This window comes from Ochotona curzoniae, unplaced genomic scaffold (assembly GCF_017591425.1).
Source record: "Ochotona curzoniae isolate NIBS_2020 unplaced genomic scaffold, NIBS_Ocur_1.0 contig_4105, whole genome shotgun sequence".
Taxonomy (NCBI): domain Eukaryota; kingdom Metazoa; phylum Chordata; class Mammalia; order Lagomorpha; family Ochotonidae; genus Ochotona; species Ochotona curzoniae.
The window spans coordinates 6,527,112-6,539,163 of record NW_024466129.1 but is presented as its reverse complement, the minus strand read 5'-3'; positions in this window follow the sequence as shown (position 1 = coordinate 6,539,163).

Here is a 12,052-nt window from a genome sequence, read left to right as displayed (position 1 = left end):
TGGATTGGGATAATAAACATGAATTTCATATATATACGTATATATGAAGTATATATATGACATATATGACTATATACATGACTTTTCATATCTATGTGTATATATGAAATATATATATATGACTTTTCTAGAATGAGTGATGAGAACTTCATAACAAAATAAGAGACATGGGCCCGGCAGGGCATAGTGGCAAAAGTCCTCGCCCTAAACGTGTCAGGATCCCACATTGGCGCCGGTTCTAATCCCAACAGCCTGGCTTCCCATCCAGCTCCCTGCTTGTGGCCTGGGAAAGCTGTTGAGGACGGCCCAAAGCCTTGGGATCCTGCATCTGAGTGGGAGACCTGGAGGAGGTTCCTGGCTCCTAGCTTTGGATCAGTGCAGCACCAACCATTGCAGTCACTTGGGAAGTGAATCATCACATGGAAGATCTTCCTCTCTGTCTCTTCTCCTCTCTGTATATCTGACTTTGCAACAAAAATAAATAAAAATCTTTTTTTTTTTAAAAGGCAGCTTTAAAAAGAAAATGAGATGTAGTAACTAACACCCATGTGTTTTCCAGTAGGATATTTTTCCTAGGATAGTAGAATCCATAATCCTAACTGTAGCAGTCTTGCACGTGTGACAACCTTGTGGACTTTCATCCAGACTGTAAAGTGAAGCCAAACTCTTGCCAAATCCAGTGTTCTACCATGGATGTTTTCCAGAGTGTGAAGGTGGCCAAGAGAGGTGACATTCCAGAGCCTGCGGACTGAGCATTTTCAAGGTTTTGTGTGGCCCTTAAGGAAGGGCCTGAGCTCTGGCGAGTAAACAGTTGAGGAGTCTGGAATGTGAAAAATGCAATGACTCAAGAAAGTAAGACATAATTGTATCAAAGAATACAATCATTGATGTTTTTATAAAATTTCTGTGCCAATAAAGATAAAGACAGTATAACCTGGATGCATCTGCCATGCATGAAGACACACACAAAAGACATTTCAGATTAAATGGCATTGATTCACATCCCTAGCTAGTAGGGCTGGGCCTGGAATCCTGTGCACATGACACTGGATTCTAAAGAAAGCAGCCAATTTTATTTGAGAAGCAGAAAGGGGCTCACACTGGCTAGTTTTTTCCCCAAATGCTCACAGTGGCCTTCGGAGGGGAGTTGTAAGGAGTCAGATGGACCAGAAGGTAGATGGGGGCAAGTCCCTGTGGGATGAGAAAAGGAAGAGCCTTCAAAAAGTGCAGAAGATGGCTGGCAAGGTAGCCTCGTGGCTAAATCCTTGCCTTGGATGTGCAGGATTCCACATGGGTGCAGTTTGTGACCTGGCTGCCACACCTCCCACCCAGCTCCCTGTCTGTAGCCTGGGAAAGACATAGAGGATGGCCCGAAGCCCGGGAACCCTGCACCCATGTGGGAGACACCCGGAAGAAGCTCTAGGCTGCTTGCTTTGGATCCCCTCAGCTCCAGCCGTTTTGGATACTTGGGGAGTGAACCAGTGGATGGATCTTTCTGTTTCTCCTTCTCTCTGTAAATCTGCCTTTCCGGTAAAAATAAATCTCAGAAAACAAGTGTAGAAGATGCTTGCTTTGCCTGAAGGGCTGCATCTTAGCCAGATTACAGTGCGGGCCCCACCAAGTTCCTGGTTTTATCATGAGACTGTGGAGAAGGTAGTGATCCCAGCCTTGCGAGCTCTACCTGATCATGGAAATCAGTTATCAGTCACACTCCTGTGATGAATGAGCTGGACAGGATTTCAGTTCCTGCTTCTGATGGGTCTTCTCCCTGCCCTTTTCGTTGTTAGCTGTTGATCTGGGCACCTAAAATGTACTTGAAGGACACTGCAACATTTTCCTGGGTTTTCTGCTCTTGGAACCTTCCTCCTGAATGCTGTGGCAGGAGTTTCTGACCTCCTAAATCTCGCGTAACTCTTTGATCTGGCTGTATGGAGATTCTTTCATGTAAGATAAAGAGCCGAGGCCATCTTTGTGGTGCCTCCTTCCCCATAATGGGGTGACCAGTGCTGGGGACCAGGAGTTCATTCTAGGTTAGCCATGCAGGCAACGGTGACCCCGCTACTTGAGGCATCGCTTGCTGCTTCTTAGGCTGACCATCAGTAACCAGAACTTGGGATTGGGGAGAAAAGCTTTTTAAATGCTAAGCCACATGCTCATTCCTAAAGTAGCCATTTGAAAATACAACTTATTTGAAAATAGTTTCTGTACAGGAGCTTCTTGTTTGGGATAAGCAGACACTAAAGTTATTTAAAGAGAAAATGTCAATGAGTTTAGTGTGCATAATATATTTCTGGTCATGGGAATAAATAGGGCATGCTTACTAAACAGGTTATTTTTATTTTAAAGACTTACTTATTTGAAAGGCACAGTTAGAGACAGCTGTGTCCATGGCAGGTTCATTCCCCACATGGTCCCAGTGGTCGGGACTGGGCTGGACCAGGCTGAAGCCAGGAGTATGGAACTCCACCCAGTGCTCCCAACCTCCTTGAGCCACCTGTTACTACTTTTACTTGCCACCGGCACAGGGAGCTGGGTCTGAGTGCAGCAGCTGGAACTCAGAATGGCACAGGATGGGGGCTGCAGGCAGCACCTTAACCCACCTGCTCAGCACCGGCCCCACCAATCGATTTCTTACGTTTTGTAGATCAGGAATAGGGCTTTTGGAGCTGGTTGACCAATTATGCCCCTAACCAGTTATGTTCCTGGGTAAACTGCTTACATTTCTCAATATTTACAAACACTGATAGGTCAAAATAAGACCTATTTCTGATTTATGATTCAATACTGCCATTCTTACATCTTACATTTGCAACCACGTTATGAGGCTGTTTTAGACAAAGCAACTACCAAGTAAGTTATTTTTAGAGCTTGCCAGAATCATTCTTGTCGGTGTGTCAGCCTGCTGCGTTATTCCGGTCTCGCAGAGGCAGGCGATCCAAGGGCTTGCAGAGATGCCAGCGCCAGCACCCCGGGCCTCCCGGCAGCGGCCACTCCCGGCACCCCGGGCCTCCCGGCAGCGGCCGCTCGAGCACCCGGCCCTCCCGGAACCCGGCCCGCCGGAGAGCGGCCACTCCCAGCAGCGGGGGGCGGGGCCCCAGCATTCCGCGGGCGCCGCGCGGCGCGGGGACGTCACGTGAGCCGGGACGCAGGACGTTCTGCCGCGGCGGCCGCGGGGGCGCAGTCGGGCGTCGCGGAGCGGAGGGCAGAGCCGCAGGGCCCCCGGGGGACGGGCTGGCGCTTCCACCGTCTGAGGCCCGCTGGAAGGCCTGAGCAAACCGGAGGAGGGTCGCCCGGCCCCGGGTCGAGCGTCTAAACCGACTCGTCGCGTCCGAGGGTCTCGCAGGATCGGACCCTCCCCACCCCCCACCTCCTGCCGCACGTCGGCCGGGCAGGACGAGGGTATGTTTTTGCCTTTGGAGTGTGTTTGTTGTTGTTTAAAGCGAATTAGGATCTTGTGAACAATCGGACTAAAGTGGGATTAAGTTTTTGGTTTGGGTGTTAGAAAAAAAAAGAATTCCTTTAAGGTCTGAAATGTGACTACTGTCGCCGAGTGATTGATTGCTCCCTTAAACCGCACCCCCCTCCGCCCTTCACGGCCCAAACTTTGTCATCCAGATCCTTAAAAGGGAGCCTTTCAAAGAAAAAGAAAAGCTTCCACGGTGCTTAAACTAAAACCGGACAAAGTTTGGACTTCGACGAGGGTGTGCCAGTAACCATTTTGATCACTTGTTGTGTATGTGGCCTGCTTGTAGTTAATATTCCATAGAAAAATTGACTCCTTTTCCTTCTCTGAGCAAAATCTGAGTTGTAATTGGGTAATTTAAGAAAATTTTTAAACTTAACACAGTCACATAGTTTCAGAAACAACTTGTTATACTCTGATTATAAAGATGCTGGTTCTTACCTGGTCACGGGTTTCAAATTTTTAAAGTTTGGATCTGTGAGAGCCTTTTCTTTTCTTTTTTTTTTTTTTTTAAGATTTATTTTTATTGGAAAGGCAGATAATGTTTGTGGAGAGAAAAAAATCTTCCATGCGCTAGTTCAATTCCCAAATAAGCCCAAACAGCGGAAGCCCTGAGGAGTGGCAGCCGGGAGCCAGGAGTGTCTTCTGGGTCTCCTCTGTGGGTACAGGGTTCCAAATTTGGGCCATCCTCTACTGCCAGGAGACGAATCTACTATGCTGGTGCTATGGTACTGGTCTCCAGTTTTGTTTTTTTCTTTTTTTTAAGATTTTTTAAAAAATTTTTATTGGAAAGTCAGATTTACGCAGAGAAGAAAAGGTGGAGAGAACGATCTTTTATCTGCTGGCTCAGCTCTCTCCGCAAGGGTCAGCTGAGCTGATCCAAAGCCGGGCACTTCCCGCGTCTCCCACACGAGTGCAGGGTCCCAAGGCTTTGGGCCGTCCTCCACTGCTTTCCCAGGCCACAAGCAGGGAACTGAATGGGAAGTAGAGCAGCTGGGATACAAACCGTTACCTGTATGGGAGCCTGGTGCATGTAAAGTGAGGCCTCTAGGCTGTGGCATCGTTTTTTAAACGTTATTACTATATCAGTGGTCAAAGGAAAATCATTTAACAAAACAGGAACTTCAGTTGAGGTGGAAGAAGCCCTCGGACTGAAACTGGAACAGCGACATTGGCTGACACACTCCAGGGAGAAGAGTCTTGAATGCAGAGTCCACAAGGCGCTTATCAGCTGTGTTGCAGGTTTATCTTGCAGCCCTGGATGACTCATCCAGTTCTGTCTCGCTCAGTATCTTTCCTAATAAAGATCATTTTTGCCTGAGAACTTTTGTAATTAACAAAGTCACCAGCATTTAGCTAGTAAGAAAATTGATAGTTTAAAAGTGCAGTGTGTCTTGGGTGTTGTTTGTTTTTGCCTAAGAAGTCATGTTATCCTTTATCCCTTGAAATTCCAGTTCGAAGTACAACTTGGATCTTCTGGAGTTTATTCAGGAAAGCCTTGTCTCTCTGAGGTTGCGCACTCAGCCAGCTCTGTAAGTAATCAGCTTGGAGATTTCTGTGAGTTTTCCAGAAATTTAAAGAATGAAGATTTTTTTTGTTTTGTGTCTAACATTACATTCTGTTACATTCTGTTACAATTTCATGTATATTTCCACATTTTATTAATTGCCTATTAAAATGTTCCACAAGATGTAGTTATATATATATATATTTCAATACTTATTTACTTTTATTACAAAGTCAGATATACAGAGAGGAGGAGAGACAGAGGAAGATCTTCCATCCAATGATTCACTCCCCAAGTGATCGGTGCTGCGCCAATCCAAAGCTGGGAACCAGGAACTTCTTCCGAGACTCCCACAGGGTGCAGGGTCCCAAGGCTTTGGGCCATCCTCCACTGCTTTCCCAGGCCACAAGCAGGGAGCTGGATGGGAAGTGGAACTGCCGGGATTAGAACCAGCGCCCATATGGGATCATGGGGTGTTCAAGGCGAGGACTTTAGCCACTAGGCCACGCTGCAAGGCCCGATGTAGTTATATTTTATCATAGATTTTGCACAGAAAATCAGACTTTCAGGAGCAGGGAGTGCAATCTGAATTCCTGTGTTACAGTGGGACCAGCTGCTTAATCACTTCATACACTCTGAGTCCATTTCCTCCTTGGAGTGGTGGGAATTTAGAGCATCGTCCGGAATGCGAAAGAAGATGTCTGAGGATACAGGAAGTGGAAACATGGGCTGCATTTTGCTCTTTACTAACGTTAGAAGAATTGGCAAATGATTTTGGTAATCAAAATAGGAAGATAATCCGCCACAATTCTACTACCATGAAAAATGAAAGATTAAATTGTCTTTTTTGTTCTTGTTCTTGTTTCTCGTCGGTCCTTGATCGTGATATACAAAAAGTTGAATTTAAAATGTAAATGTGTTAACTGCTCAAAGTTTTGTTCTAATTGCCTGAATTAGAGCCGTGAAGCAAGTACCTTCCACATTCCCCAAAAGTAAAAACTCTAGTTTTGTAGTTTTGTTTCGTTGTCCAAGTGAGGATAATGATAGGCTTTGGGAGCCTTCTAGAACCCTGTCGTCAGTGTGCCTTATCCGGTTGAACCTTCACACTGTCTGCTGTCAGGATAGAGAGACAGGTGGTGCTTGACACGATGAGGCTGATCACCCGTAATCTTAAAAAGTTGTTTTTTTTTTAAGATTTTATTAATATTTATTTATTGGAAAGGCAGACTTATAGAGAGGCAAAACTGAGGCCCTCCCCAAGTGACCACAGTGGTCAGAGCTGACCAAAAGCCAGAAGCTGCTTCTGGGTCTCTCAGATGGCGCAGGGTCTCGAGGGTTTAGGTCATCTGCTGCTACTTACCTAGGCCTCAGGCAGCATCTGGGACACAGACCGGTTCCTGCATGGGGTGCTGGTGCTTACAGGTACCAGAATTAGCCTGTAGAGCCACCGTGCTGGCCCCTTATTTTTTATTTGAAAGTGAATTTACAGATGAGAGAGAGAGATTGAGATCATCCATCTGATGGTTCATTCCTCATGTGGTGGCAGTGACCAGAGCTGATCCAAACAGAGCCTGGAGCTTCTTTAAAAAGTTTGTGTGAGGGCTGGCATCGTTGCTTTGTGGGTGAATCCAGTACGAGCAGCACCTGCATCCCATGTGGGTGCCACTTTATGTCTCAACTGCTCCCCTTTTGCCCTAGGTCCCTGCTGATGGTCCTGAAGAGCAGCAGCACATGACCCACGTGCTTGTGCCCTTGCCACCCATGTGGGAGTGCTGGAGGAGGCTCCTGGCTCGGGCCGTGCTCAGTGCTGTGTTACTGGGGAGGAAACCAGCTGTTGGGGGTGGTTTTGTTAAAGTACCCTCACTGGTGTTAGTGCTGGTTGTCCACGTTATTGACGGCATCCCCAAATCAGTAAGCACCCAGCTCTTGGCTCTTAAAGGAATCGGGATTTGTTGTTGATCCAGGCCTGGAGTAAGGAAAGTACAAGATGGGCCTGCAGCACATCATGGTGCTTTGTGCACGAGGGCCTGGTGAGGGAACGGGAAGACGATGGAAAGGAGCTTCCTGAGAACAGTGGGAGCAACCGAGTAAGTAACCCATAAAATGGAAGTACCCATGAGTTCATACCTCGCCTTGCACGCGCCAGGATCCCATATAGGCGCTGGTTCGTATCCCAGTGGCCCTGCTTCCATCCCAGCTCCCTGCCTGTGGCCTGGGAAAGCAGTCAAGGACAGCCCAAAGCCTTGGGACCCTGCCCCCATGTGGGAGACCTGGAAGAAGCTCCTGGCTTCAGATCGGCTCAGCTCTGGCCATTTTGTCCACTTGGTGAATGAATCAACAGATGGGAGATCTTAGATCTTCCTCTCTGTTTCTCCTCCTCTCTGTATATCTGACTTCCAAAAAACAAATAAAGAAATCTTTCTTTTTTTTTAGAAAGTATTTCAGTTTGCATGCTGTTAAATGAAAATAAATAAATACATTTCAATTCCTTCTTTGGGTTTTTCTAAGTATCTTCTGATCTCCATTGGTGATTAAGTTTTTTATTGCATTACAAGTTTTCATTGATAGATTTACATGTGATTCACAAAGAGAAAGTTTTACTGGAGTTAAACTTTTTTGGATAGCTTTCCAAAAGGAGGGCTGGGGAGAGGTGATAGAATTGCATGTTGCCCTTGATAGTAAAATGATAAGGAATTATTGATGCCTGATAGCTTTTGAACCATTTCACATTCCTTTGCGAGTACAATAGTATGTACTGTCTTTAGAAGAAATGCACATATCTACATAAACAAATTTATGTGTGATTTCAGGGACCTTAGGATTCCCCAAAACGTGTCCTGGGTCTGTGTGGACCCCTCAGTTCAGTGCAGTAGAGTGTCGGATCTTTGCAGATAGCTTGCAAGAGGAGTCTCTAAGGTTAGCTGTTGCGGTTTCAGAGAAGGCATGGTTTTATATGGTAATTACGGGAGTAGAGTTTCTGAAACCAGTTTGCCTGGATTCAGATCTAGTTTCGCTACAACTTTCTACTTAATGTTGTACAAGTTGCTTAACACTATTTCATGAACCATAAAATGAAGACAATAGTCTTTCCTTAGATTATTGCAGATTTAATTGAGTTAATATGCAGAAAGTGTTCAGAACACAAATGGGCTGGCAGGGTTACCGTGTCCTGCTGTCTGCCAGAGGAACTGGGCTGCCTATTCCCTGGGGGGTGGTGCATTTTTCTGCTTTCTGAAGTGTAGAATGAAATAGCCACCTCCCTGTCTTCCACTGGAACCAATGGGTGCCTCAGTCCAGCCTGGTTCTGCCCAGCACACACTCGGCCCTCACAGAAACCAGTGGGAGCTGCAGCCTAGTTGGAGCGACCTACAATAACCCCTACCAGGCCATCCCCCTATCCTGGTTTACCAGTATGTGCAGCAGACTAGTCCAGTCTGTCCCACACCCCATTCGGCTCTCATGCATGTCAGTGGGTATTAAAGCTTAGTCCCATCTAACCAGCTCCACTATCCAGCCCTCACAGATGTTGTTGGGTGCCTCTCTGTCTAGCCACCCCAGCCCCTCTCCTAGTTTTTGTGCGCCACCTCCCTTTAAGTAGCAGGTTAAATTTCGTGAGAAAACAAAGATCAGTATCTTATAGGGCCCTTCTTTATCCTGGTAAGTGAGAGAAGTCACCGTGGGAAAGTGGAGCTCTTGTTGGTTAATCCCTTTGTGTGTGCCAGTGCTGTTTCCCCTTCCACTCTGCCCTTTTCAGATTGACAAAACATCGAATAGAGGTGTGAGTCTTGGATTTGTGATATGGTGAAGATTGTTCTCTCTCCACCTAAAAAAAAAATGTAATTACCTTTGAAATTCCACAGAACGCTCCCCTCCATGCATTCCTGTCCTCCCATCAAAGGTAGCAGTTATCTTGAGTTATCTACTTATTTTTCTTTTGTTTGGTTTTGAAAAGCAGATTTATAACTAGAGATCAGCCTTCCACCTGCCAACTCATCCCCGAATGGCCGCGTCTGCGGGGCTGGCCAGGCTGGGCCGGGGTCGGCCGTCTTCCCCTTCCTGTCTCAGACAGGCACTACAGTGGAGCAGCCGAGGCTCCAGCTGGCAGTCATGTGGTTTGCTGGCACTGGAGGCAGCTGCTTAGTGGACCGGCTAGCCCCTGCTCATTTATCTTGAAGTATTATATTCATTTGATAGGTTTTTAAGCTTTATGTATTGTAGGTGTGAACTTTATATAAAAATATGTGTATTTTTTTCTTCACATTCTTCAGTTTTGTCTGTGTGTGGGTGTACCATATTTTCTTGCATAGCAACACCTCACTTCATGCAGTGTATGACCCGTGAACATTTGGCTGTTAATGTTGTTCATGCATAGTATCACCACCAATATTCTGCAAGTGATTGTAATAATTTAGTGCCTGGGATTAGAACATAAGAATTCTGATTGCTTTTTATTGTTGCCATCTGTTTGTTCAAGAAATATTTATTAAGCATTTATAGCAGTAAGTAGGAAGAGAAAAAGCCCTGTTCTCGGGGAGTTTATATTCAGTGGAGAAAGTAGCTGAACTAAGATAGCAAAGTGGTACATGCTTTGTGGGGAAAAACATAAAGCAAAGGATGTGGGTATTGTCTCGATACTCTTGGAGCTGCAAGGAGGGTTAGTCTGAGGGGATCCTGGGTGGCCAGCAAGGTTCAGGCTCCATGGAATTAATAGGACCAGAGAATGCGGGTAGAGCGAGGCCCTGTGGTATGTCCAGAAGCAAGTCGTGGTGAGGCTGCGAACGCTGCGTGATGGGAGGGTACTGGGAACTTGCCGGGAGCACTTCAGACACCCCTGTCTTTACTGCTCCTCAGCCAGCAGGGACTCAAGAATGCAGGAGGGAGGAGATGGCCTGGGTGGCATCGTTCAGCGCCTTGTGCTGGTTTGAAGGACCAGGGCAAGTGGTGTGTCTGAAACAGGAAGTGGTTGTCTGTAGTCAGGACTAGCTGGAGCTGGCGGGCTGTGGGCCGTGGAGGGTTTGCGCTGAGAGCTGGGGCTCGGCTGCTGCAGGGGAGTGCGGTCCGGGGAGGGATGGTCTTGCCTAGCGTATGTGGGGTCTTCATGGTGGAGAAGCTGAAGTTTAGCCGCTGTGGTGGATATGAAATAAGATCTTACTGGATTTTAGTTTCATTTTCTTCTTTTCATTCTAAAAAATCATTAAAAAAATTTTTTTTATTTTGTTGTGATCATTCTAAAAATTAAAAATTCAATGTCTTTTAAATGTTGGAATTGGTTCTAGCTTTACTTTAAAAAAAAAGATGTATTTATTTTTATTGGAAAGGCAGATATACAGAGAGGAGGAGAGACAGTGAGGAAGATCTTCTGTCCCATGATTCACTCCCCAAGTGAGCGCAACGGCCAATGCTGTGCCGAGCCGAAGCCAGGATCCAGGAGCTTCTTCGAGGCCTCCCACGTGGGTGCAGGGTCCCAAGGCTTTGGGCCGTCCTCAACTGCTTTCCCAGGCCACAAGCAGGGAGCTGGATGGGAAGTGGAACTGCCAGGATTTATTTATTTTTATTGGAAAGGCAGATATACAGAGAGGACGATCTTCCGTCCGATGATTCACTCCCCAAGCGGCCGCAACGGCTGGAGCTGAGCCCTTCCAAAGCCAGGAGCCAGGAGCTCTTCCGGTCTCCCATGTGGGTGCCAGTGTCCCAAGGCTTTGGGCCGTCCTTGACTGCTTTCTCAGGCTACAGGCAGGGAGCTGGGTGGGAAATCGGGCCGCCGGGATTAGAAGCGGTGCCCATATGGGATCCTGGTGCGTGCAAGGCAAGGACTTTAACTACTATGCTATCGTGCCAGGCTCTCTAGCTTTACTTTTGCAGTGCAGGTTTATTGGGTTTTTTTTAGTCTTCTGTCTGTGTCATGACGAGACACCCAAGATTTGATTTTGATAACTGAAACTGTTGGTGCCTTGTTATTCCCTAAGCTGTGCTGCCGGGAGCCACTCCCCTTGTCTGCGAAGCTCCCAGAGCTGATAGCCCTTGTCCAGGTGTTGTTACCTAATGGCAGGAAACTCGTCTGGCTGCACGTGATGTGCTCTCAGGGCCCTCCTGTGCTGCTGCCCTGACAGGCTCAGCAGCTGCTGTTCTGAATTCTGAGAATCACAGCTACTTTGACAGTCTGAGGAAAGTGCTTTGAGGCTTCTCTGGCCTAACTCTGGCTTTCCAGGCCAGAGCTCTGCAGTTGGTTTTCTGTTTTGTTTGCTTTAAGATTGCTTGCGTATTTCAAAGGCAGAATTGCAGTGGGTGAGACGGAGAACGATCTTCATGCCTTGGTTCATTCCCAAAGGACCACGATGGCCAAACAAAGACCAGGAGCTTCATCCAGGTTCTTTTCCCCAAACGGCCTCAACCATTGGCCCATTGCTGGTCCAGCCTGAAACCAGGGGTCTGGAGCTTCTTTCAGGACTCCTGTGTGTGTGCAGGTGCCCCGGCTCGCCACTGCTTCCCAGGCACATTATCAGAAGAGGGGCGGCTCATGGGACGCCAGTGGCATGGATGGCAGTTGAACTGGCTGCATCATACACTGGTCCCATTTATGCAGTTAACACCACTCTTTGGAGCATCATTCCTTATTGCTCATTGGATGGGGCGTGAGAATTGACAAACACTGGAGAAGGGGAGAGTATGTGTTGTACTCTGATCTGTGGCCCTCCGTGGGTGGTTTCATGTTTGCCTGTTCCTCTCCCTTGTTTACCATTCCCTTTAGTGCCTGGAGGCAGTGCAGGGAGGATGGGATAATGGGAGCACCTGCAGACTCCAGCTGATTGGCTGTGCATGTTTGCACAATTCAGGACTGCTGCTTAGGGTTGTTGTGCCTTACTCTCTCAAACTGACCATGTGCCCATTAACCTGTAAAAATAATTGCTGTGAAATCTGCCCCTCTTAGTTTCTTTTACAGCCTTTGAAAGGACTCATTCGACTTCCTATTAGCTAACATTTTGGTAAGCTTTTCTGTGGCTGAATTAAAATCTGTTGTGGCAAGGCAGTCATCAGAAATGTGTCCTGCACGTTATGTGAATGCTGTATATGGCACCCATTTC